This window comes from Salvelinus alpinus, chromosome 23, assembly GCF_045679555.1.
Source record: "Salvelinus alpinus chromosome 23, SLU_Salpinus.1, whole genome shotgun sequence".
Taxonomy (NCBI): Eukaryota; Metazoa; Chordata; class Actinopteri; order Salmoniformes; family Salmonidae; genus Salvelinus; species Salvelinus alpinus.
This window is the reverse complement of record NC_092108.1, coordinates 42,268,457-42,292,622: the sequence shown is the minus strand read 5'-3', so window position 1 is coordinate 42,292,622 and position 24,166 is coordinate 42,268,457. Positions and strand designations below refer to the sequence as shown.

The following is a 24,166-nucleotide window of genomic DNA, read 5'->3' as shown; positions in this document are numbered from 1 at the left end:
TTTCCAAAGCTGTGAAGTTTGGAAGTTTAATGTGCAAATCAAAAAACTATGTCCAGAGAAAGTACAAGTGGACTATTCACTGAGAATAAGATTTAAAAAAGAGCAGGGAGACCCAATTGGGTTTCAAGTCTGAGGACTTAACCACCTGGCTCTCAGTATTTCCATCGTAAATCTAACACAAACAACAGTATCTGTACTGAAGAGCCTATTTGAACTGTTTGTCAAGGCAGATATATTCTGAGCACCTGAATCATTGGACAATTCCATGTATTAAGGACATTATCCATATCAAGTCACCAAGTATATGTTAAAAAAAAGACTGGTTTGCCATAGCGCTGTGAGCAGGGTTCGAACCTGCGCGGGGAGACCCCATTGGATTTCAAGTCCAACGCCTTAACCACTCGGCCATCGCAGCTTGCTATATTAAAAACCAGGCCTTAACCAGTCGGCTATCTTATTCTGTCCATTTCACTTCTGTAAAGACTATCTACTGAAGAGCCTAATTGAACTGTTTGTCAAGGCAGATATATTCTGAGCACTTGATTCAAAGGACAAGTACACCGTTTAAGGACATTATCCATATCAAGTCCCCAATGACATGTTGCAAATAAAGACTGGTTAGTCAAAGCGCTGTGAGCAGGGTTCGAACCTGCGCGGGGAGACCCCATTGGATTTCGATTCCAACGCCTTAACCTCTCGGCCATCACAGCTACTTCTGTTACCTACAACGCCTTAACCAGTCCGCTATCTCGTTCTGACCATTTTTTCCTCTAAAAAGACCAGATTATTGCTACTGAAGAGCCTACTTGAAATGTTTGTTATGGAAGATTAATTCTGAGCACTTGAATCAAAGGACATGTCCACGCATTATCCATATCAAGTGCCCAATGACATGTTACAAATAACGACTGGATCGTCAAAGAGCTGCACGCAGGGTTCAAGCCTGCGCTGGGAGAACCCATTGGCTTTCGAGTCCAACGCTTTAACCACTCGGCAATCAAAGCTTGCAGAGGATTATCACACAAGGACAAAAGTATCCAAATTCAACTGCCTAATTTAAATATTTTTCAAGCAAAGTAAAATAAGCTATTTTCTGAGCACTTCAATCGTTGGACGAGCCCATAAAGGAAGTACAATTTAAATTCAGAGGAGATAGTTCCAATTATTAAAAGTCAACTTTACCATCGCACAGTTGAAAACAGTACAGGGAGCACACATTGGATTTCATTTCCAATGCTTAAACCACTTGGCCATCGCAGCAGTAGGAATCTAAGGAAAGTGATGAGGAGAAAGCAGAAGTGGGCTATACGCTTCGAGCAAGGTAAGAACATGGGTGGGGAGACCCCATTGAAATTCAGGTCCAACGTCTAAAGAACTCGGCCATTGGAGCTGTTGGAATGCAAGTAAATGGATTGGGATTTGGAAACAGACATCATTGGTGTAAAATGGTCAACTTGATGGCACGACATATTGATCTTTTTGCGCCAAGTAACCCCGGTCCTTTCCAAAGCTGTGAAGTTTGGAAGTTTAATGTGCAAATCAAAAAACTATGTCCAGAGAAAGTACAAGTGGACTATTCACTGAGAATAAGATTTAAAAAAGAGCAGGGAGACCCAATTGGGTTTCAAGTCTGAGGACTTAACCACCTGGCTCTCAGTATTTCCATCGTAAATCTAACACAAACAACAGTATCTGTACTGAAGAGCCTATTTGAACTGTTTGTCAAGGCAGATATATTCTGAGCACCTGAATCATTGGACAATTCCATGTATTAAGGACATTATCCATATCAAGTCACCAAGTATATGTTAAAAATTAAGACCGGTTTGCCATAGCGCTGTGAGCAGGGTTCGAACCTGCGCGGGGAGACCCCATTGGATTTCAAGTCCAACGCCTTAACCACTCGGCCATCGCAGCTTGCTATGTTAAAAACCAGGCCTTAACCAGTCGGCTATCTTATTCTGTCCATTTCACTTCTGTAAAGACTATCTACTGAAGAGCCTAATTGAACTGTTTGTCAAGGCAGATATATTCTGAGCACTTGATTCAAAGGACAAGTACACCGTTTAAGGACATTATCCATATCAAGTCCCCAATGACATGTTGCAAATAAAGACTGGTTAGTCAAAGCGCTGTGAGCAGGGTTCGAACCTGCGCGGTGAGACCCCATTGGATTTCGAGTCCAACACCTTAACCTCTCGGCCATCACAGCTACTTCTGTTACCTACAACGCTTTAACCAGTCCGCTATCTCGTTCTGACCACTTTTTGCTCTAAAAAGACCAGATTATCGCTACTGAAGAGCCTACTTGAAATGTTTATTATGGAAGATTAATTCTGAGCACTTGAATCAAAGGACATGTCCACGCATTATCCATATCAAGTGCCCAATGACATGTTACAAATAACGACTGGATCGTCAAAGAGCTGCGCGCAGGGTTCAAACCTGCGCTGGGAGAACCCATTGGCTTTCGAGTACAACGCTTTAACCACTCGGCAATCAAAGCTTGCTGAGGATTATCACACAAGGACAAAAGTATCCAAATTCAACTGCCTAATTTAAATATTTTTCAAGCAAAGTAAAATAAGCTATTTTCTGAGCACTTCAATCGTTGGACGAGCCCATAAAGGAAGTACAATTTAAATTCAGAGGAGATAGTTCCAATTATTAAAAGTCAACTTTACCATCGCACAGTTGAAAACAGTACAGGGAGCACACATTGGATTTCATTTCCAATGCTTAAACCACTTGGCCATCGCAGCAGTAGGAATCTAAGGAAAGTGATGAGGAGAAAGCAGAAGTGGACTATACGCTTCGAGCAAGGTAAGAACATGGGTGGGGAGACCCCATTGAAATTCAGGTCCAACGTCTAAAGAACTCGGCCATTGGAGCTGTTGGAATGCAAGTAAATGGATTGGGATTTGGAAACAGACATCATTGGTGTAAAATGGTCAACTTGATGGCACGACATATTGATCTTTTTGCGCCAAGTAACCTCGGTCCTTTCCAAAGCTGTGAAGTTTGGAAGTTTAATGTGCAAATCAAAAAACTATGTCCAGAGAAAGTACAAGTGGACTATTCACTGAGAATAAGATTTAAAAAAGAGCAGGGAGACCCAATTGGGTTTCAAGTCTGAGGACTTAACCACCTGGCTCTCAGTATTTCCATCGTAAATCTAACACAAACAACAGTATCTGTACTGAAGAGCCTATTTGAACTGTTTGTCAAGGCAGATATATTCTGAGCACCTGAATCATTGGACAATTCCATGTATTAAGGACATTATCCATATCAAGTCACCAAGTATATGTTAAAAAAAAGACTGGTTTGCCATAGCGCTGTGAGCAGGGTTCGAACCTGCGCGGGGAGACCCCATTGGATTTCAAGTCCAACGCCTTAACCAATCGGCCATCGCAGCTTGCTATGTTAAAAACCAGGCCTTAACCAATCGGCTATCTTATTCTGTCCATTTCACTTCTGTAAAGACTATCTACTGAAGAGCCTAATTGAACTGTTTGTCAAGGCAGATATATTCTGAGCACCTGAATCATTGGACAATTCCATGTATTAAGGACATTATCCATATCAAGTCCCCAATGACATGTTGCAAATAAAGACTGGTTAGTCATAACGCTGTGAGGAGGGTTCGAACCTGCGCGGGGAGACCCCATTGGATTTCGAGTCCAACGCCTTAACCTATCGGCCATCACAGCTACTTCTGTTACCTACAACGCCTTAACCAGTCCGCTATCTCGTTCTGACCATTTTTTCCTCTAAAAATACCAGATTATCGCTACTGAAGAGCCTACTTGAAATGTTTATTATGGAAGATTAATTCTGAGCACTTGAATCAAAGGACATGTCCACGCATTATCCATATCAAGTGCCAAATGACATGTTACAAATAACGACTGGATCGTCAAAGAGCTGCGCGCAGGGTTCAAACCTTCGCTGGGAGAACCCATTGGCTTTCGAGTCCAACGCTTTAACCACTCGGCATTCAAAGCTTGCAGAGGATTATCACACAAGGACAAAAGTATCCAAATTCAACTGCCTAATTTAAATATTTTTCAAGCAAAGTAAAATAAGCTATTTTCTGAGCACTTCAATCGTTGGACGAGCCCATAAAGGAAGTACAATTTAAATTCAGAGGAGATAGTTCCAATTATTAAAAGTCAACTTTACCATCGCACAGTTGAAAACAGTACAGGGAGCACACATTGGATTTCATTTCCAATGCTTAAACCACTTGGCCATCGCAGCAGTAGGAATCTAAGGAAAGTGATGAGGAGAAAGCAGAAGTGGGCTATACGCTTCGAGCAAGGTAAGAACATGGGTGGGGAGACCCCATTGAAATTCAGGTCCAACGTCTAAAGAACTCGGCCATTGGAGCTGTTGGAATGCAAGTAAATGGATTGGGATTTGGAAACAGACATCATTGGTGTAAAATGGTCAACTTGATGGCACGACATATTGATCTTTTTGCGCCAAGTAACCCCGGTCCTTTCCAAAGCTGTGAAGTTTGGAAGTTTAATGTGCAAATCAAAAAACTATGTCCAGAGAAAGTACAAGTGGACTATTCACTGAGAATAAGATTTAAAAAAGAGCAGGGAGACCCAATTGGGTTTCAAGTCTGAGGACTTAACCACCTGGCTCTCAGTATTTCCATCGTAAATCTAACACAAACAACAGTATCTGTACTGAAGAGCCTATTTGAACTGTTTGTCAAGGCAGATATATTCTGAGCACCTGAATCATTGGACAATTCCATGTATTAAGGACATTATCCATATCAAGTCACCAAGTATATGTTAAAAATTAAGACCGGTTTGCCATAGCGCTGTGAGCAGGGTTCGAACCTGCGCGGGGAGACCCCATTGGATTTCAAGTCCAACGCCTTAACCACTCGGCCATCGCAGCTTGCTATGTTAAAAACCAGGCCTTAACCAGTCGGCTATCTTATTCTGTCCATTTCACTTCTGTAAAGACTATCTACTGAAGAGCCTAATTGAACTGTTTGTCAAGGCAGATATATTCTGAGCACTTGATTCAAAGGACAAGTACACCGTTTAAGGACATTATCCATATCAAGTCCCCAATGACATGTTGCAAATAAAGACTGGTTAGTCAAAGCGCTGTGAGCAGGGTTCGAACCTGCGCGGTGAGACCCCATTGGATTTCGAGTCCAACACCTTAACCTCTCGGCCATCACAGCTACTTCTGTTACCTACAACGCTTTAACCAGTCCGCTATCTCGTTCTGACCACTTTTTGCTCTAAAAAGACCAGATTATCGCTACTGAAGAGCCTACTTGAAATGTTTATTATGGAAGATTAATTCTGAGCACTTGAATCAAAGGACATGTCCACGCATTATCCATATCAAGTGCCCAATGACATGTTACAAATAACGACTGGATCGTCAAAGAGCTGCGCGCAGGGTTCAAACCTGCGCTGGGAGAACCCATTGGCTTTCGAGTACAACGCTTTAACCACTCGGCAATCAAAGCTTGCTGAGGATTATCACACAAGGACAAAAGTATCCAAATTCAACTGCCTAATTTAAATATTTTTCAAGCAAAGTAAAATAAGCTATTTTCTGAGCACTTCAATCGTTGGACGAGCCCATAAAGGAAGTACAATTTAAATTCAGAGGAGATAGTTCCAATTATTAAAAGTCAACTTTACCATCGCACAGTTGAAAACAGTACAGGGAGCACACATTGGATTTCATTTCCAATGCTTAAACCACTTGGCCATCGCAGCAGTAGGAATCTAAGGAAAGTGATGAGGAGAAAGCAGAAGTGGACTATACGCTTCGAGCAAGGTAAGAACATGGGTGGGGAGACCCCATTGAAATTCAGGTCCAACGTCTAAAGAACTCGGCCATTGGAGCTGTTGGAATGCAAGTAAATGGATTGGGATTTGGAAACAGACATCATTGGTGTAAAATGGTCAACTTGATGGCACGACATATTGATCTTTTTGCGCCAAGTAACCTCGGTCCTTTCCAAAGCTGTGAAGTTTGGAAGTTTAATGTGCAAATCAAAAAACTATGTCCAGAGAAAGTACAAGTGGACTATTCACTGAGAATAAGATTTAAAAAAGAGCAGGGAGACCCAATTGGGTTTCAAGTCTGAGGACTTAACCACCTGGCTCTCAGTATTTCCATCGTAAATCTAACACAAACAACAGTATCTGTACTGAAGAGCCTATTTGAACTGTTTGTCAAGGCAGATATATTCTGAGCACCTGAATCATTGGACAATTCCATGTATTAAGGACATTATCCATATCAAGTCACCAAGTATATGTTAAAAAAAAGACTGGTTTGCCATAGCGCTGTGAGCAGGGTTCGAACCTGCGCGGGGAGACCCCATTGGATTTCAAGTCCAACGCCTTAACCAATCGGCCATCGCAGCTTGCTATGTTAAAAACCAGGCCTTAACCAATCGGCTATCTTATTCTGTCCATTTCACTTCTGTAAAGACTATCTACTGAAGAGCCTAATTGAACTGTTTGTCAAGGCAGATATATTCTGAGCACCTGAATCATTGGACAATTCCATGTATTAAGGACATTATCCATATCAAGTCCCCAATGACATGTTGCAAATAAAGACTGGTTAGTCAAAACGCTGTGAGGAGGGTTCGAACCTGCGCGGGGAGACCCCATTGGATTTCGAGTCCAACGCCTTAACCTATCGGCCATCACAGCTACTTCTGTTACCTACAACGCCTTAACCAGTCCGCTATCTCGTTCTGACCATTTTTTCCTCTAAAAATACCAGATTATCGCTACTGAAGAGCCTACTTGAAATGTTTATTATGGAAGATTAATTCTGAGCACTTGAATCAAAGGACATGTCCACGCATTATCCATATCAAGTGCCAAATGACATGTTACAAATAACGACTGGATCGTCAAAGAGCTGCGCGCAGGGTTCAAACCTTCGCTGGGAGAACCCATTGGCTTTCGAGTCAAACGCTTTAACCACTCGGCATTCAAAGCTTGCTGAGGATTATCACACAAGGACAAAAGTATCCAAATTCAACTGCCTAATTTAAATATTTTTCAAGCAAAGTAAAATAAGCTATTTTCTGAGCACTTCAATCGTTGGACGAGCCCATAAAGGAAGTACAATTTAAATTCAGAGGAGATAGTTCCAATTATTAAAAGTCAACTTTACCATCGCACAGTTGAAAACAGTACAGGGAGCACACATTTGATTTCATTTCCAATGCTTAAACCACTTGGCCATCGCAGCAGTAGGAATCTAAGGAAAGTGATGAGGAGAAAGCAGAAGTGGACTATACGCTTCGAGCAAGGTAAGAACATGGGTGGGGAGACCCCATTGAAATTCAGGTCCAACGTCTAAAGAACTCGGCCATTGGAGCTGTTGGAATGCAAGTAAATGGATTGGGATTTGGAAACAGACATCATTGGTGTAAAATGGTCAACTTGATGGCACGACATATTGATCTTTTTGCGCCAAGTAACCTCGGTCCTTTCCAAAGCTGTGAAGTTTGGAAGTTTAATGTGCAAATCAAAAAACTATGTCCAGAGAAAGTACAAGTGGACTATTCACTGAGAATAAGATTTAAAAAAGAGCAGGGAGACCCAATTGGGTTTCAAGTCTGAGGACTTAACCACCTGGCTCTCAGTATTTCCATCGTAAATCTAACACAAACAACAGTATCTGTACTGAAGAGCCTATTTGAACTGTTTGTCAAGGCAGATATATTCTGAGCACCTGAATCATTGGACAATTCCATGTATTAAGGACATTATCCATATCAAGTCACCAAGTATATGTTAAAAAAAAGACTGGTTTGCCATAGCGCTGTGAGCAGGGTTCGAACCTGCGCGGGGAGACCCCATTGGATTTCAAGTCCAACGCCTTAACCAATCGGCCATCGCAGCTTGCTATGTTAAAAACCAGGCCTTAACCAGTCGGCTATCTTATTCTGTCCATTTCACTTCTGTAAAGACTATCTACTGAAGAGCCTAATTGAACTGTTTGTCAAGGTAGATATATTCTGAGCACTTGATTCAAAGGACAAGTACACCGTTTAAGGACATTATCCATATCAAGTCCCCAATGACATGTTGCAAATAAAGACTGGTTAGTCAAAGCGCTGTGAGGAGGGTTCGAACCTGCGCGGGGAGACCCCATTGGATTTCGAGTCCAACGCCTTAACCTATCGGCCATCACAGCTACTTCTGTTACCTACAACGCCTTAACCAGTCCGCTCTCTCGTTCTGACCATTTTTTCCTCTAAAAAGACCAGATTATCGCTACTGAAGAGCATACTTGAAATGTTTATTATGGAAGATTAATTCTGAGCACTTGAATCAAAGGACATGTCCACGCATTATCCATATCAAGTGCCAAATGACATGTTACAAATAACGACTGGATCGTCAAAGAGCTGCGCGCAGGGTTCAAACCTTCGCTGGGAGAACCCATTGGCTTTCGAGTCCAACGCTTTAACCACTCGGCATTCAAAGCTTGCTGAGGATTATCACACAAGGACAAAAGTATCCAAATTCAACTGCCTAATTTAAATATTTTTCGAGCAAAGTAAAATAAGCTATTTTCTGAGCACTTCAATCGTTGGACGAGCCCATAAAGGAAGTACAATTTAAATTCAGAGGAGATAGTTCCAATTATTAAAAGTCAACTTTACCATCGCACAGTTGAAAACAGTACAGGGAGCACACATTGGATTTCATTTCCAATGCTTAAACCACTTGGCCATCGCAGCAGTAGGAATCTAAGGAAAGTGATGAGGAGAAAGCAGAAGTGGGCTATACGCTTCGAGCAAGGTAAGAACATGGGTGGGGAGACCCCATTGAAATTCAGGTCCAACGTCTAAAGAACTCGGCCATTGGAGCTGTTGGAATGCAAGTAAATGGATTGGGATTTGGAAACAGACATCATTGGTGTAAAATGGTCAACTTGATGGCACGACATATTGATCTTTTTGCGCCAAGTAACCCCGGTCCTTTCCAAAGCTGTGAAGTTTGGAAGTTTAATGTGCAAATCAAAAAACTATGTCCAGAGAAAGTACAAGTGGACTATTCACTGAGAATAAGATTTAAAAAAGAGCAGGGAGACCCAATTGGGTTTCAAGTCTGAGGACTTAACCACCTGGCTCTCAGTATTTCCATCGTAAATCTAACACAAACAACAGTATCTGTACTGAAGAGCCTATTTGAACTGTTTGTCAAGGCAGATATATTCTGAGCACCTGAATCATTGGACAATTCCATGTATTAAGGACATTATCCATATCAAGTCACCAAGTATATGTTAAAAAAAAGACTGGTTTGCCATAGCGCTGTGAGCAGGGTTCGAACCTGCGCGGGGAGACCCCATTGGATTTCAAGTCCAACGCCTTAACCAATCGGCCATCGCAGCTTGCTATGTTAAAAACCAGGCCTTAACCAATCGGCTATCTTATTCTGTCCATTTCACTTCTGTAAAGACTATCTACTGAAGAGCCTAATTGAACTGTTTGTCAAGGCAGATATATTCTGAGCACCTGAATCATTGGACAATTCCATGTATTAAGGACATTATCCATATCAAGTCCCCAATGACATGTTGCAAATAAAGACTGGTTAGTCAAAACGCTGTGAGGAGGGTTCGAACCTGCGCGGGGAGACCCCATTGGATTTCGAGTCCAACGCCTTAACCTATCGGCCATCACAGCTACTTCTGTTACCTACAACGCCTTAACCAGTCCGCTATCTCGTTCTGACCATTTTTTCCTCTAAAAATACCAGATTATCGCTACTGAAGAGCCTACTTGAAATGTTTATTATGGAAGATTAATTCTGAGCACTTGAATCAAAGGACATGTCCACGCATTATCCATATCAAGTGCCAAATGACATGTTACAAATAACGACTGGATCGTCAAAGAGCTGCGCGCAGGGTTCAAACCTTCGCTGGGAGAACCCATTGGCTTTCGAGTCAAACGCTTTAACCACTCGGCATTCAAAGCTTGCTGAGGATTATCACACAAGGACAAAAGTATCCAAATTCAACTGCCTAATTTAAATATTTTTCAAGCAAAGTAAAATAAGCTATTTTCTGAGCACTTCAATCGTTGGACGAGCCCATAAAGGAAGTACAATTTAAATTCAGAGGAGATAGTTCCAATTATTAAAAGTCAACTTTACCATCGCACAGTTGAAAACAGTACAGGGAGCACACATTTGATTTCATTTCCAATGCTTAAACCACTTGGCCATCGCAGCAGTAGGAATCTAAGGAAAGTGATGAGGAGAAAGCAGAAGTGGACTATACGCTTCGAGCAAGGTAAGAACATGGGTGGGGAGACCCCATTGAAATTCAGGTCCAACGTCTAAAGAACTCGGCCATTGGAGCTGTTGGAATGCAAGTAAATGGATTGGGATTTGGAAACAGACATCATTGGTGTAAAATGGTCAACTTGATGGCACGACATATTGATCTTTTTGCGCCAAGTAACCTCGGTCCTTTCCAAAGCTGTGAAGTTTGGAAGTTTAATGTGCAAATCAAAAAACTATGTCCAGAGAAAGTACAAGTGGACTATTCACTGAGAATAAGATTTAAAAAAGAGCAGGGAGACCCAATTGGGTTTCAAGTCTGAGGACTTAACCACCTGGCTCTCAGTATTTCCATCGTAAATCTAACACAAACAACAGTATCTGTACTGAAGAGCCTATTTGAACTGTTTGTCAAGGCAGATATATTCTGAGCACCTGAATCATTGGACAATTCCATGTATTAAGGACATTATCCATATCAAGTCACCAAGTATATGTTAAAAAAAAGACTGGTTTGCCATAGCGCTGTGAGCAGGGTTCGAACCTGCGCGGGGAGACCCCATTGGATTTCAAGTCCAACGCCTTAACCAATCGGCCATCGCAGCTTGCTATGTTAAAAACCAGGCCTTAACCAGTCGGCTATCTTATTCTGTCCATTTCACTTCTGTAAAGACTATCTACTGAAGAGCCTAATTGAACTGTTTGTCAAGGTAGATATATTCTGAGCACTTGATTCAAAGGACAAGTACACCGTTTAAGGACATTATCCATATCAAGTCCCCAATGACATGTTGCAAATAAAGACTGGTTAGTCAAAGCGCTGTGAGGAGGGTTCGAACCTGCGCGGGGAGACCCCATTGGATTTCGAGTCCAACGCCTTAACCTATCGGCCATCACAGCTACTTCTGTTACCTACAACGCCTTAACCAGTCCGCTCTCTCGTTCTGACCATTTTTTCCTCTAAAAAGACCAGATTATCGCTACTGAAGAGCATACTTGAAATGTTTATTATGGAAGATTAATTCTGAGCACTTGAATCAAAGGACATGTCCACGCATTATCCATATCAAGTGCCAAATGACATGTTACAAATAACGACTGGATCGTCAAAGAGCTGCGCGCAGGGTTCAAACCTTCGCTGGGAGAACCCATTGGCTTTCGAGTCCAACGCTTTAACCACTCGGCATTCAAAGCTTGCTGAGGATTATCACACAAGGACAAAAGTATCCAAATTCAACTGCCTAATTTAAATATTTTTCGAGCAAAGTAAAATAAGCTATTTTCTGAGCACTTCAATCGTTGGACGAGCCCATAAAGGAAGTACAATTTAAATTCAGAGGAGATAGTTCCAATTATTAAAAGTCAACTTTACCATCGCACAGTTGAAAACAGTACAGGGAGCACACATTGGATTTCATTTCCAATGCTTAAACCACTTGGCCATCGCAGCAGTAGGAATCTAAGGAAAGTGATGAGGAGAAAGCAGAAGTGGGCTATACGCTTCGAGCAAGGTAAGAACATGGGTGGGGAGACCCCATTGAAATTCAGGTCCAACGTCTAAAGAACTCGGCCATTGGAGCTGTTGGAATGCAAGTAAATGGATTGGGATTTGGAAACAGACATCATTGGTGTAAAATGGTCAACTTGATGGCACGACATATTGATCTTTTTGCGCCAAGTAACCCCGGTCCTTTCCAAAGCTGTGAAGTTTGGAAGTTTAATGTGCAAATCAAAAAACTATGTCCAGAGAAAGTACAAGTGGACTATTCACTGAGAATAAGATTTAAAAAAGAGCAGGGAGACCCAATTGGGTTTCAAGTCTGAGGACTTAACCACCTGGCTCTCAGTATTTCCATCGTAAATCTAACACAAACAACAGTATCTGTACTGAAGAGCCTATTTGAACTGTTTGTCAAGGCAGATATATTCTGAGCACCTGAATCATTGGACAATTCCATGTATTAAGGACATTATCCATATCAAGTCACCAAGTATATGTTAAAAAAAAGACTGGTTTGCCATAGCGCTGTGAGCAGGGTTCGAACCTGCGCGGGGAGACCCCATTGGATTTCAAGTCCAACGCCTTAACCAATCGGCCATCGCAGCTTGCTATGTTAAAAACCAGGCCTTAACCAATCGGCTATCTTATTCTGTCCATTTCACTTCTGTAAAGACTATCTACTGAAGAGCCTAATTGAACTGTTTGTCAAGGCAGATATATTCTGAGCACCTGAATCATTGGACAATTCCATGTATTAAGGACATTATCCATATCAAGTCCCCAATGACATGTTGCAAATAAAGACTGGTTAGTCAAAACGCTGTGAGGAGGGTTCGAACCTGCGCGGGGAGACCCCATTGGATTTCGAGTCCAACGCCTTAACCTATCGGCCATCACAGCTACTTCTGTTACCTACAACGCCTTAACCAGTCCGCTATCTCGTTCTGACCATTTTTTCCTCTAAAAATACCAGATTATCACTACTGAAGAGCCTACTTGAAATGTTTATTATGGAAGATTAATTCTGAGCACTTGAATCAAAGGACATGTCCACGCATTATCCATATCAAGTGCCAAATGACATGTTACAAATAACGACTGGATCGTCAAAGAGCTGCGCGCAGGGTTCAAACCTTCGCTGGGAGAACCCATTGGCTTTCGAGTCCAACGCTTTAACCACTCGGCATTCAAAGCTTGCAGAGGATTATCACACAAGGACAAAAGTATCCAAATTCAACTGCCTAATTTAAATATTTTTCAAGCAAAGTAAAATAAGCTATTTTCTGAGCACTTCAATCGTTGGACGAGCCCATAAAGGAAGTACAATTTAAATTCAGAGGAGATAGTTCCAATTATTAAAAGTCAACTTTACCATCGCACAGTTGAAAACAGTACAGGGAGCACACATTGGATTTCATTTCCAATGCTTAAACCACTTGGCCATCGCAGCAGTAGGAATCTAAGGAAAGTGATGAGGAGAAAGCAGAAGTGGGCTATACGCTTCGAGCAAGGTAAGAACATGGGTGGGGAGACCCCATTGAAATTCAGGTCCAACGTCTAAAGAACTCGGCCATTGGAGCTGTTGGAATGCAAGTAAATGGATTGGGATTTGGAAACAGACATCATTGGTGTAAAATGGTCAACTTGATGGCACGACATATTGATCTTTTTGCGCCAAGTAACCCCGGTCCTTTCCAAAGCTGTGAAGTTTGGAAGTTTAATGTGCAAATCAAAAAACTATGTCCAGAGAAAGTACAAGTGGACTATTCACTGAGAATAAGATTTAAAAAAGAGCAGGGAGACCCAATTGGGTTTCAAGTCTGAGGACTTAACCACCTGGCTCTCAGTATTTCCATCGTAAATCTAACACAAACAACAGTATCTGTACTGAAGAGCCTATTTGAACTGTTTGTCAAGGCAGATATATTCTGAGCACCTGAATCATTGGACAATTCCATGTATTAAGGACATTATCCATATCAAGTCACCAAGTATATGTTAAAAATTAAGACCGGTTTGCCATAGCGCTGTGAGCAGGGTTCGAACCTGCGCGGGGAGACCCCATTGGATTTCAAGTCCAACGCCTTAACCACTCGGCCATTGCAGCTTGCTATGTTAAAAACCAGGCCTTAACCAGTCGGCTATCTTATTCTGTCCATTTCACTTCTGTAAAGACTATCTACTGAAGAGCCTAATTGAACTGTTTGTCAAGGCAGATATATTCTGAGCACTTGATTCAAAGGACAAGTACACCGTTTAAGGACATTATCCATATCAAGTCCCCAATGACATGTTGCAAATAAAGACTGGTTAGTCACAGCGCTGTGAGCAGGGTTCGAACCTGCGCGGTGAGACCCCATTGGATTTCGAGTCCAACACCTTAACCTCTCGGCCATCACAGCTACTTCTGTTACCTACAACGCTTTAACCAGTCCGCTATCTCGTTCTGACCACTTTTTGCTCTAAAAAGACCAGATTATCGCTACTGAAGAGCCTACTTGAAATGTTTATTATGGAAGATTAATTCTGAGCACTTGAATCAAAGGACATGTCCACGCATTATCCATATCAAGTGCCCAATGACATGTTACAAATAACGACTGGATCGTCAAAGAGCTGCGCGCAGGGTTCAAACCTGCGCTGGGAGAACCCATTGGCTTTCGAGTACAACGCTTTAACCACTCGGCAATCAAAGCTTGCTGAGGATTATCACACAAGGACAAAAGTATCCAAATTCAACTGCCTAATTTAAATATTTTTCAAGCAAAGTAAAATAAGCTATTTTCTGAGCACTTCAATCGTTGGACGAGCCCATAAAGGAAGTACAATTTAAATTCAGAGGAGATAGTTCCAATTATTAAAAGTCAACTTTACCATCGCACAGTTGAAAACAGTACAGGGAGCACACATTGGATTTCATTTCCAATGCTTAAACCACTTGGCCATCGCAGCAGTAGGAATCTAAGGAAAGTGATGAGGAGAAAGCAGAAGTGGACTATACGCTTCGAGCAAGGTAAGAACATGGGTGGGGAGACCCCATTGAAATTCAGGTCCAACGTCTAAAGAACTCGGCCATTGGAGCTGTTGGAATGCAAGTAAATGGATTGGGATTTGGAAACAGACATCATTGGTGTAAAATGGTCAACTTGATGGCACGACATATTGATCTTTTTGCGCCAAGTAACCTCGGTCCTTTCCAAAGCTGTGAAGTTTGGAAGTTTAATGTGCAAATCAAAAAACTATGTCCAGAGAAAGTACAAGTGGACTATTCACTGAGAATAAGATTTAAAAAAGAGCAGGGAGACCCAATTGGGTTTCAAGTCTGAGGACTTAACCACCTGGCTCTCAGTATTTCCATCGTAAATCTAACACAAACAACAGTATCTGTACTGAAGAGCCTATTTGAACTGTTTGTCAAGGCAGATATATTCTGAGCACCTGAATCATTGGACAATTCCATGTATTAAGGACATTATCCATATCAAGTCACCAAGTATATGTTAAAAAAAAGACTGGTTTGCCATAGCGCTGTGAGCAGGGTTCGAACCTGCGCGGGGAGACCCCATTGGATTTCAAGTCCAACGCCTTAACCAATCGGCCATCGCAGCTTGCTATGTTAAAAACCAGGCCTTAACCAATCGGCTATCTTATTCTGTCCATTTCACTTCTGTAAAGACTATCTACTGAAGAGCCTAATTGAACTGTTTGTCAAGGCAGATATATTCTGAGCACCTGAATCATTGGACAATTCCATGTATTAAGGACATTATCCATATCAAGTCCCCAATGACATGTTGCAAATAAAGTCTGGTTAGTCAAAACGCTGTGAGGAGGGTTCGAACCTGCGCGGGGAGACCCCATTGGATTTCGAGTCCAACGCCTTAACCACTCGGCCATCGCAGCTTGCTATGTTAAAAACCAGGCCTTAACCAGTCGGCTATCTTATTCTGTCCATTTCACTTCTGTAAAGACTATCTACTGAAGAGCCTAATTGAACTGTTTGTCAAGGCAGATATATTCTGAGCACTTGATTCAAAGGACAAGTACACCGTTTAAGGACATTATCCATATCAAGTCCCCAATGACATGTTGCAAATAAAGACTGGTTAGTCACAGCGCTGTGAGCAGGGTTCGAACCTGCGCGGTGAGACCCCATTGGATTTCGAGTCCAACACCTTAACCTCTCGGCCATCACAGCTACTTCTGTTACCTACAACGCTTTAACCAGTCCGCTATCTCGTTCTGACCACTTTTTGCTCTAAAAAGACCAGATTATCGCTACTGAAGAGCCTACTTGAAATGTTTATTATGGAAGATTAATTCTGAGCACTTGAATCAAAGGACATGTCCACGCATTATCCATATCAAGTGCCCAATGACATGTTACAAATAACGACTGGATCGTCAAAGAGCTGCGCGCAGGGTTCAAACCTGCGCTGGGAGAACCCATTGGCTTTCGAGTACAACGCTTTAACCACTCGGCAATCAAAGCTTGCTGAGGATTATCACACAAGGACAAAAGTATCCAAATTCAACTGCCTAATTTAAATATTTTTCAAGCAAAGTAAAATAAGCTATTTTCTGAGCACTTCAATCGTTGGACGAGCCCATAAAGGAAGTACAATTTAAATTCAGAGGAGATAGTTCCAATTATTAAAAGTCAACTTTACCATCGCACAGTTGAAAACAGTACAGGGAGCACACATTGGATTTCATTTCCAATGCTTAAACCACTTGGCCATCGCAGCAGTAGGAATCTAAGGAAAGTGATGAGGAGAAAGCAGAAGTGGACTATACGCTTCGAGCAAGGTAAGAACATGGGTGGGGAGACCCCATTGAAATTCAGGTCCAACGTCTAAAGAACTCGGCCATTGGAGCTGTTGGAATGCAAGTAAATGGATTGGGATTTGGAAACAGACATCATTGGTGTAAAATGGTCAACTTGATGGCACGACATATTGATCTTTTTGCGCCAAGTAACCTCGGTCCTTTCCAAAGCTGTGAAGTTTGGAAGTTTAATGTGCAAATCAAAAAACTATGTCCAGAGAAAGTACAAGTGGACTATTCACTGAGAATAAGATTTAAAAAAGAGCAGGGAGACCCAATTGGGTTTCAAGTCTGAGGACTTAACCACCTGGCTCTCAGTATTTCCATCGTAAATCTAACACAAACAACAGTATCTGTACTGAAGAGCCTATTTGAACTGTTTGTCAAGGCAGATATATTCTGAGCACCTGAATCATTGGACAATTCCATGTATTAAGGACATTATCCATATCAAGTCACCAAGTATATGTTAAAAAAAAGACTGGTTTGCCATAGCGCTGTGAGCAGGGTTCGAACCTGCGCGGGGAGACCCCATTGGATTTCAAGTCCAACGCCTTAACCAATCGGCCATCGCAGCTTGCTATGTTAAAAACCAGGCCTTAACCAATCGGCTATCTTATTCTGTCCATTTCACTTCTGTAAAGACTATCTACTGAAGAGCCTAATTGAACTGTTTGTCAAGGCAGATATATTCTGAGCACCTGAATCATTGGACAATTCCATGTATTAAGGACATTATCCATATCAAGTCCCCAATGACATGTTGCAAATAAAGACTGGTTAGTCAAAACGCTGTGAGGAGGGTTCGAACCTGCGCGGGGAGACCCCATTGGATTTCGAGTCCAACGCCTTAACCTATCGGCCATCACAGCTACTTCTGTTACCTACAACGCCTTAACCAGTCCGCTATCTCGTTCTGACCATTTTTTCCTCTAAAAATACCAGATTATCGCTACTGAAGAGCCTACTTGAAATGTTTATTATGGAAGATTAATTCTGAGCACTTGAATCAAAGGACATGTCCACGCATTATCCATATCAAGTGCCAAATGACATGTTACAAATAACGACTGGATCGTCAAAGAGCTGCGCGCAGGGTTCAAACCTTCGCTGGGAGAACCCATTGGCTTTCGAGTCAAACGCTTTAACCACTCGGCATTCAAAGCTTGCTGAGGATTATCACACAAGGACAAAAGTATCCAAATTCAACTGCCTAATTTAAATATTTTTCAAGCAAAGTAAAATAAGCTATTTTCTGAGCACTTCAATCGTTGGACGAGCCCATAAAGGAAGTACAATTTAAATTCAGAGGAGATAGTTCCAATTATTAAAAGTCAACTTTACCATCGCACAGTTGAAAACAGTACAGGGAGCACACATTGGATTTCATTTCCAATGCTTAAACCACTTGGCCATCGCAGCAGTAGGAATCTAAGGAAAGTGATGAGGAGAAAGCAGAAGTGGACTATACGCTTCGAGCAAGGTAAGAACATGGGTGGGGAGACCCCATTGAAATTCAGGTCCAACGTCTAAAGAACTCGGCCATTGGAGCTGTTGGAATGCAAGTAAATGGATTGGGATTTGGAAACAGACATCATTGGTGTAAAATGGTCAACTTGATGGCACGACATATTGATCTTTTTGCGCCAAGTAACCTCGGTCCTTTCCAAAGCTGTGAAGTTTGGAAGTTTAATGTGCAAATCAAAAAACAATGTCCAGAGAAAGTACAAGTGGACTATTCACTGAGAATAAGATTTAAAAAAGAGCAGGGAGACCCAATTGGGTTTCAAGTCTGAGGACTTAACCACCTGGCTCTCAGTATTTCCATCGTAAATCTAACACAAACAACAGTATCTGTACTGAAGAGCCTATTTGAACTGTTTGTCAAGGCAGATATATTCTGAGCACCTGAATCATTGGACAATTCCATGTATTAAGGACATTATCCATATCAAGTCACCAAGTATATGTTAAAAAAAAGACTGGTTTGCCATAGCGCTGTGAGCAGGGTTCGAACCTGCGCGGGGAGATCCCATTGGATTTCAAGTCCAACGCCTTAACCAATCGGCCATCCCAGCTTGCTATGTTAAAAACCAGGCCTTAACCAGTCGGCTATCTTATTCTGTCCATTTCACTTCTGTAAAGACTATCTACTGAAGAGCCTAATTGAACTGTTTGTCAAGGCAGATATATTCTGAGCACTTGATTCAAAGGACAAGTACACCGTTTAAGGACATTATCCATATCAAGTCCCCAATGACATGTTGCAAATAAAGACTGGTTAGTCAAAGCGCTGTGAGGAGGGTTCGAACCTGCGCGGGGAGACCCCATTGGATTTCGAGTCCAACGCCTTAACCTATCGGCCATCACAGCTACTTCTGTTACCTACAACGCCTTAACCAGTCCGCTCTCTCGTTCTGACCATTTTTTCCTCTAAAAAGACCAGATTATCGCTACTGAAGAGCATACTTGAAATGTTTATTATGGAAGATTAATTCTGAGCACTTGAATCAAAGGACATGTCCACGCATTATCCATATCAAGTGCCAAATGACATGTTACAAATAACGACTGGATCGTCAAAGAGCTGCGCGCAGGGTTCAAACCTTCGCTGGGAGAACCCATTGGCTTTCGAGTCCAACGCTTTAACCACTCGGCATTCAAAGCTTGCTGAGGATTATCACACAAGGACAAAAGTATCCAAATTCAACTGCCTAATTTAAATATTTTTCGAGCAAAGTAAAATAAGCTATTTTCTGAGCACTTCAATCGTTGGACGAGCCCATAAAGGAAGTACAATTTAAATTCAGAGGAGATAGTTCCAATTATTAAAAGTCAACTTTACCATCGCACAGTTGAAAACAGTACAGGGAGCACACATTGGATTTCATTTCCAATGCTTAAACCACTTGGCCATCGCAGCAGTAGGAATCTAAGGAAAGTGATGAGGAGAAAGCAGAAGTGGGCTATACGCTTCGAGCAAGGTAAGAACATGGGTGGGGAGACCCCATTGAAATTCAGGTCCAACGTCTAAAGAACTCGGCCATTGGAGCTGTTGGAATGCAAGTAAATGGATTGGGATTTGGAAACAGACATCATTGGTGTAAAATGGTCAACTTGATGGCACGACATATTGATCTTTTTGCGCCAAGTAACCCCGGTCCTTTCCAAAGCTGTGAAGTTTGGAAGTTTAATGTGCAAATCAAAAAACTATGTCCAGAGAAAGTACAAGTGGACTATTCACTGAGAATAAGATTTAAAAAAGAGCAGGGAGACCCAATTGGGTTTCAAGTCTGAGGACTTAACCACCTGGCTCTCAGTATTTCCATCGTAAATCTAACACAAACAACAGTATCTGTACTGAAGAGCCTATTTGAACTGTTTGTCAAGGCAGATATATTCTGAGCACCTGAATCATTGGACAATTCCATGTATTAAGGACATTATCCATATCAAGTCACCAAGTATATGTTAAAAATTAAGACCGGTTTGCCATAGCGCTGTGAGCAGGGTTCGAACCTGCGCGGGGAGACCCCATTGGATTTCAAGTCCAACGCCTTAACCACTCGGCCATCGCAGCTTGCTATGTTAAAAACCAGGCCTTAACCAGTCGGCTATCTTATTCTGTCCATTTCACTTCTGTAAAGACTATCTACTGAAGAGCCTAATTGAACTGTTTGTCAAGGCAGATATATTCTGAGCACTTGATTCAAAGGACAAGTACACCGTTTAAGGACATTATCCATATCAAGTCCCCAATGACATGTTGCAAATAAAGACTGGTTAGTCAAAGCGCTGTGAGCAGGGTTCGAACCTGCGCGGTGAGACCCCATTGGATTTCGAGTCCAACACCTTAACCTCTCGGCCATCACAGCTACTTCTGTTACCTACAACGCTTTAACCAGTCCGCTATCTCGTTCTGACCACTTTTTGCTCTAAAAAGACCAGATTATCGCTACTGAAGAGCCTACTTGAAATGTTTATTATGGAAGATTAATTCTGAGCACTTGAATCAAAGGACATGTCCACGCATTATCCATATCAAGTGCCCAATGACATGTTACAAATAACGACTGGATCGTCAAAGAGCTGCGCGCAGGGTTCAAACCTGCGCTGGGAGAACCCATTGGCTTTCGAGTACAACGCTTTAACCACTCGGCAATCAAAGCTTGCTGAGGATTATCACACAAGGACAAAAGTATCCAAATTCAACTGCCTAATTTAAATATTTTTCAAGCAAAGTAAAATAAGCTATTTTCTGAGCACTTCAATCGTTGGACGAGCCCATAAAGGAAGTACAATTTAAATTCAGAGGAGATAGTTCCAATTATTAAAAGTCAACTTTACCATCGCACAGTTGAAAACAGTACAGGGAGCACACATTGGATTTCATTTCCAATGCTTAAACCACTTGGCCATCGCAGCAGTAGGAATCTAAGGAAAGTGATGAGGAGAAAGCAGAAGTGGACTATACGCTTCGAGCAAGGTAAGAACATGGGTGGGGAGACCCCATTGAAATTCAGGTCCAACGTCTAAAGAACTCGGCCATTGGAGCTGTTGGAATGCAAGTAAATGGATTGGGATTTGGAAACAGACATCATTGGTGTAAAATGGTCAACTTGATGGCACGACATATTGATCTTTTTGCGCCAAGTAACCTCGGTCCTTTCCAAAGCTGTGAAGTTTGGAAGTTTAATGTGCAAATCAAAAAACTATGTCCAGAGAAAGTACAAGTGGACTATTCACTGAGAATAAGATTTAAAAAAGAGCAGGGAGACCCAATTGGGTTTCAAGTCTGAGGACTTAACCACCTGGCTCTCAGTATTTCCATCGTAAATCTAACACAAACAACAGTATCTGTACTGAAGAGCCTATTTGAACTGTTTGTCAAGGCAGATATATTCTGAGCACCTGAATCATTGGACAATTCCATGTATTAAGGACATTATCCATATCAAGTCACCAAGTATATGTTAAAAAAAAGACTGGTTTGCCATAGCGCTGTGAGCAGGGTTCGAACCTGCGCGGGGAGACCCCATTGGATTTCAAGTCCAACGCCTTAACCAATCGGCCATCGCAGCTTGCTATGTTAAAAACCAGGCCTTAACCAGTCGGCTATCTTATTCTGTCCATTTCACTTCTGTAAAGACTATCTACTGAAGAGCCTAATTGAACTGTTTGTCAAGGCAGATATATTCTGAGCACCTGAATCATTGGACAATTCCATGTATTAAGGACATTATCCATATCAAGTCCCCAATGACATGTTGCAAATAAAGACTGGTTAGTCAAAGCGCTGTGAGGAGGGTTCGAACCTGCGCGGGGAGACCCCATTGGATTTCGAGTCCAACGCCTTAACCTATCGGCCATCACAGCTACTTCTGTTACCTACAACGCCTTAACCAGTCCGCTATCTCGTTCTGACCATTTTTTCCTCTAAAAATACCAGATTATCGCTACTGAAGAGCCTACTTGAAATGTTTATTATGGAAGATTAATTCTGCGCACTTGAATCAAAGGACATGTCCACGCATTATCCATATCAAGTGCCAAATGACATGTTACAAATAACGACTGGATCGTCAAAGAGCTGCGCGCAGGGTTCAAACCTTCGCTGGGAGAACCCATTGGCTTTCGAGTCAAACGCTTTAACCACTCGGCATTCAAAGCTTGCTGAGGATTATCACACAAGGACAAAAGTATCCAAATTCAACTGCCTAATTTAAATATTTTTCAAGCAAAGTAAAATAAGCTATTTTCTGAGCACTTCAATCGTTGGACGAGCCCATAAAGGAAGTACAATTTAAATTCAGAGGAGATAGTTCCAATTATTAAAAGTCAACTTTACCATCGCACAGTTGAAAACAGTACAGGGAGCACACATTGGATTTCATTTCCAATGCTTAAACCACTTGGCCATCGCAGCAGTAGGAATCTAAGGAAAGTGATGAGGAGAAAGCAGAAGTGGACTATACGCTTCGAGCAAGGTAAGAACATGGGTGGGGAGACCCCATTGAAATTCAGGTCCAACGTCTAAAGAACTCGGCCATTGGAGCTGTTGGAATGCAAGTAAATGGATTGGGATTTGGAAACAGACATCATTGGTGTAAAATGGTCAACTTGATGGCACGACATATTGATCTTTTTGCGCCAAGTAACCTCGGTCCTTTCCAAAGCTGTGAAGTTTGGAAGTTTAATGTGCAAATCAAAAAACTATGTCCAGAGAAAGTACAAGTGGACTATTCACTGAGAATAAGATTTAAAAAAGAGCAGGGAGACCCAATTGGGTTTCAAGTCTGAGGACTTAACCACCTGGCTCTCAGTATTTCCATCGTAAATCTAACACAAACAACAGTATCTGTACTGAAGAGCCTATTTGAACTGTTTGTCAAGGCAGATATATTCTGAGCACCTGAATCATTGGACAATTCCATGTATTAAGGACATTATCCATATCAAGTCACCAAGTATATGTTAAAAAAAAGACTGGTTTGCCATAGCGCTGTGAGCAGGGTTCGAACCTGCGCGGGGAGACCCCATTGGATTTCAAGTCCAACGCCTTAACCACTCGGCCATCGCAGCTTGCTATGTTAAAAACCAGGCCTTAACCAGTCGGCTATCTTATTCTGTCCATTTCACTTCTTTAAAGACTATCTACTGAAGAGCCTAATTGAACTGTTTGTCAAGGCAGATATATTCTGAGCACTTGATTCAAAGGACAAGTACACCGTTTAAGGACATTATCCATATCAAGTCCCCAATGACATGTTGCAAATAAAGACTGGTTAGTCAAAGCGCTGTGAACAGGGTTCGAACCTGCGCGGGGAGACCCCATTGGATTTCGAGTCCAACACCTTAACCTATCGGCCATCACAGCTACTTCTGTTACCTACAACGCCTTAACCAGTCCGCTATCTCGTTCTGACCATTTTTTCCTCTAAAAAGACCAGATTATCGCTACTGAAGAGCCTACTTGAAATGTTTATTATGGAAGATTAATTCTGAGCACTTGAATCAAAGGACATGTCCACGCATTATCCATATCAAGTGCCAAATGACATGTTACAAATAACGACTGGATCGTCAAAGAGCTGCGCGCAGGGTTCAAACCTTCGCTGGGAGAACCCATTGGCTTTCGAGTCCAACGCTTTAACCACTCGGCATTCAAAGCTTGCTGAGGATTATCACACAAGGACAAAAGTATCCAAATTCAACTGCCTAATTTAAATATTTTTCGAGCAAAGTAAAATAAGCTATTTTCTGAGCACTTCAATCGTTGGACGAGCCCATAAAGGAAGTACAATTTAAATTCAGAGGAGATAGTTCCAATTATTAAAAGTCAACTTTACCATCGCACAGTTGAAAACAGTACAGGGAGCACACATTGGATTTCATTTCCAATGCTTAAACCACTTGGCCATCGCAGCAGTAGGAATCTAAGGAAAGTGATGAGGAGAAAGCAGAAGTGGACTATACGCTTCGAGCAAGGTAAGAACATGGGTGGGGAGACCCCATTGAA

At 41.9% G+C, this 24,166-nt stretch overlaps 33 non-coding genes across 33 annotated transcripts; all 33 read right to left on the bottom strand.

Moving 5' to 3' along the window:
- Positions 1–333: 333 nt before the first annotated feature.
- Positions 334–415, bottom strand: trnas-uga (transfer RNA serine (anticodon UGA)). The gene has a single exon. It is a non-coding gene; the product is annotated as a tRNA-Ser (tRNA).
- A 213-nt stretch (positions 416–628) lies between these two features.
- Positions 629–710, bottom strand: trnas-cga (transfer RNA serine (anticodon CGA)). The gene has a single exon. It is a non-coding gene; the product is annotated as a tRNA-Ser (tRNA).
- A 1,125-nt stretch (positions 711–1,835) lies between these two features.
- On the bottom strand, positions 1,836–1,917 carry trnas-uga (transfer RNA serine (anticodon UGA)). The gene has a single exon. It is a non-coding gene; the product is annotated as a tRNA-Ser (tRNA).
- A 213-nt stretch (positions 1,918–2,130) lies between these two features.
- Positions 2,131–2,212, bottom strand: trnas-cga (transfer RNA serine (anticodon CGA)). The gene has a single exon. It is a non-coding gene; the product is annotated as a tRNA-Ser (tRNA).
- A 1,124-nt stretch (positions 2,213–3,336) lies between these two features.
- On the bottom strand, positions 3,337–3,418 carry trnas-uga (transfer RNA serine (anticodon UGA)). The gene has a single exon. It is a non-coding gene; the product is annotated as a tRNA-Ser (tRNA).
- A 213-nt stretch (positions 3,419–3,631) lies between these two features.
- trnas-cga (transfer RNA serine (anticodon CGA)) lies at positions 3,632–3,713 on the bottom strand. Its single transcript has one exon. It is a non-coding gene; the product is annotated as a tRNA-Ser (tRNA).
- A 1,125-nt stretch (positions 3,714–4,838) lies between these two features.
- Positions 4,839–4,920, bottom strand: trnas-uga (transfer RNA serine (anticodon UGA)). The gene has a single exon. It is a non-coding gene; the product is annotated as a tRNA-Ser (tRNA).
- A 213-nt stretch (positions 4,921–5,133) lies between these two features.
- On the bottom strand, positions 5,134–5,215 carry trnas-cga (transfer RNA serine (anticodon CGA)). Its single transcript has one exon. It is a non-coding gene; the product is annotated as a tRNA-Ser (tRNA).
- Positions 5,216–6,339: 1,124 nt separating this feature from the next.
- Positions 6,340–6,421, bottom strand: trnas-uga (transfer RNA serine (anticodon UGA)). Its single transcript has one exon. It is a non-coding gene; the product is annotated as a tRNA-Ser (tRNA).
- A 213-nt stretch (positions 6,422–6,634) lies between these two features.
- Positions 6,635–6,716, bottom strand: trnas-cga (transfer RNA serine (anticodon CGA)). Its single transcript has one exon. It is a non-coding gene; the product is annotated as a tRNA-Ser (tRNA).
- A 1,124-nt stretch (positions 6,717–7,840) lies between these two features.
- trnas-uga (transfer RNA serine (anticodon UGA)) lies at positions 7,841–7,922 on the bottom strand. The gene has a single exon. It is a non-coding gene; the product is annotated as a tRNA-Ser (tRNA).
- Positions 7,923–8,135: 213 nt separating this feature from the next.
- trnas-cga (transfer RNA serine (anticodon CGA)) lies at positions 8,136–8,217 on the bottom strand. Its single transcript has one exon. It is a non-coding gene; the product is annotated as a tRNA-Ser (tRNA).
- Positions 8,218–9,341: 1,124 nt separating this feature from the next.
- Positions 9,342–9,423, bottom strand: trnas-uga (transfer RNA serine (anticodon UGA)). The gene has a single exon. It is a non-coding gene; the product is annotated as a tRNA-Ser (tRNA).
- A 213-nt stretch (positions 9,424–9,636) lies between these two features.
- On the bottom strand, positions 9,637–9,718 carry trnas-cga (transfer RNA serine (anticodon CGA)). Its single transcript has one exon. It is a non-coding gene; the product is annotated as a tRNA-Ser (tRNA).
- A 1,124-nt stretch (positions 9,719–10,842) lies between these two features.
- Positions 10,843–10,924, bottom strand: trnas-uga (transfer RNA serine (anticodon UGA)). The gene has a single exon. It is a non-coding gene; the product is annotated as a tRNA-Ser (tRNA).
- A 213-nt stretch (positions 10,925–11,137) lies between these two features.
- Positions 11,138–11,219, bottom strand: trnas-cga (transfer RNA serine (anticodon CGA)). Its single transcript has one exon. It is a non-coding gene; the product is annotated as a tRNA-Ser (tRNA).
- Positions 11,220–12,343: 1,124 nt separating this feature from the next.
- On the bottom strand, positions 12,344–12,425 carry trnas-uga (transfer RNA serine (anticodon UGA)). Its single transcript has one exon. It is a non-coding gene; the product is annotated as a tRNA-Ser (tRNA).
- Positions 12,426–12,638: 213 nt separating this feature from the next.
- trnas-cga (transfer RNA serine (anticodon CGA)) lies at positions 12,639–12,720 on the bottom strand. Its single transcript has one exon. It is a non-coding gene; the product is annotated as a tRNA-Ser (tRNA).
- A 1,125-nt stretch (positions 12,721–13,845) lies between these two features.
- On the bottom strand, positions 13,846–13,927 carry trnas-uga (transfer RNA serine (anticodon UGA)). The gene has a single exon. It is a non-coding gene; the product is annotated as a tRNA-Ser (tRNA).
- Positions 13,928–14,140: 213 nt separating this feature from the next.
- On the bottom strand, positions 14,141–14,222 carry trnas-cga (transfer RNA serine (anticodon CGA)). Its single transcript has one exon. It is a non-coding gene; the product is annotated as a tRNA-Ser (tRNA).
- Positions 14,223–15,346: 1,124 nt separating this feature from the next.
- Positions 15,347–15,428, bottom strand: trnas-uga (transfer RNA serine (anticodon UGA)). The gene has a single exon. It is a non-coding gene; the product is annotated as a tRNA-Ser (tRNA).
- A 213-nt stretch (positions 15,429–15,641) lies between these two features.
- Positions 15,642–15,723, bottom strand: trnas-cga (transfer RNA serine (anticodon CGA)). The gene has a single exon. It is a non-coding gene; the product is annotated as a tRNA-Ser (tRNA).
- Positions 15,724–15,936: 213 nt separating this feature from the next.
- Positions 15,937–16,018, bottom strand: trnas-cga (transfer RNA serine (anticodon CGA)). Its single transcript has one exon. It is a non-coding gene; the product is annotated as a tRNA-Ser (tRNA).
- A 1,124-nt stretch (positions 16,019–17,142) lies between these two features.
- trnas-uga (transfer RNA serine (anticodon UGA)) lies at positions 17,143–17,224 on the bottom strand. Its single transcript has one exon. It is a non-coding gene; the product is annotated as a tRNA-Ser (tRNA).
- Positions 17,225–17,437: 213 nt separating this feature from the next.
- trnas-cga (transfer RNA serine (anticodon CGA)) lies at positions 17,438–17,519 on the bottom strand. The gene has a single exon. It is a non-coding gene; the product is annotated as a tRNA-Ser (tRNA).
- A 1,124-nt stretch (positions 17,520–18,643) lies between these two features.
- Positions 18,644–18,725, bottom strand: trnas-uga (transfer RNA serine (anticodon UGA)). The gene has a single exon. It is a non-coding gene; the product is annotated as a tRNA-Ser (tRNA).
- A 213-nt stretch (positions 18,726–18,938) lies between these two features.
- Positions 18,939–19,020, bottom strand: trnas-cga (transfer RNA serine (anticodon CGA)). The gene has a single exon. It is a non-coding gene; the product is annotated as a tRNA-Ser (tRNA).
- A 1,125-nt stretch (positions 19,021–20,145) lies between these two features.
- trnas-uga (transfer RNA serine (anticodon UGA)) lies at positions 20,146–20,227 on the bottom strand. The gene has a single exon. It is a non-coding gene; the product is annotated as a tRNA-Ser (tRNA).
- A 213-nt stretch (positions 20,228–20,440) lies between these two features.
- trnas-cga (transfer RNA serine (anticodon CGA)) lies at positions 20,441–20,522 on the bottom strand. The gene has a single exon. It is a non-coding gene; the product is annotated as a tRNA-Ser (tRNA).
- A 1,124-nt stretch (positions 20,523–21,646) lies between these two features.
- Positions 21,647–21,728, bottom strand: trnas-uga (transfer RNA serine (anticodon UGA)). Its single transcript has one exon. It is a non-coding gene; the product is annotated as a tRNA-Ser (tRNA).
- A 213-nt stretch (positions 21,729–21,941) lies between these two features.
- Positions 21,942–22,023, bottom strand: trnas-cga (transfer RNA serine (anticodon CGA)). Its single transcript has one exon. It is a non-coding gene; the product is annotated as a tRNA-Ser (tRNA).
- Positions 22,024–23,147: 1,124 nt separating this feature from the next.
- Positions 23,148–23,229, bottom strand: trnas-uga (transfer RNA serine (anticodon UGA)). The gene has a single exon. It is a non-coding gene; the product is annotated as a tRNA-Ser (tRNA).
- A 213-nt stretch (positions 23,230–23,442) lies between these two features.
- On the bottom strand, positions 23,443–23,524 carry trnas-cga (transfer RNA serine (anticodon CGA)). The gene has a single exon. It is a non-coding gene; the product is annotated as a tRNA-Ser (tRNA).
- Between the last annotated feature and the right edge of the window lie 642 nt (positions 23,525–24,166).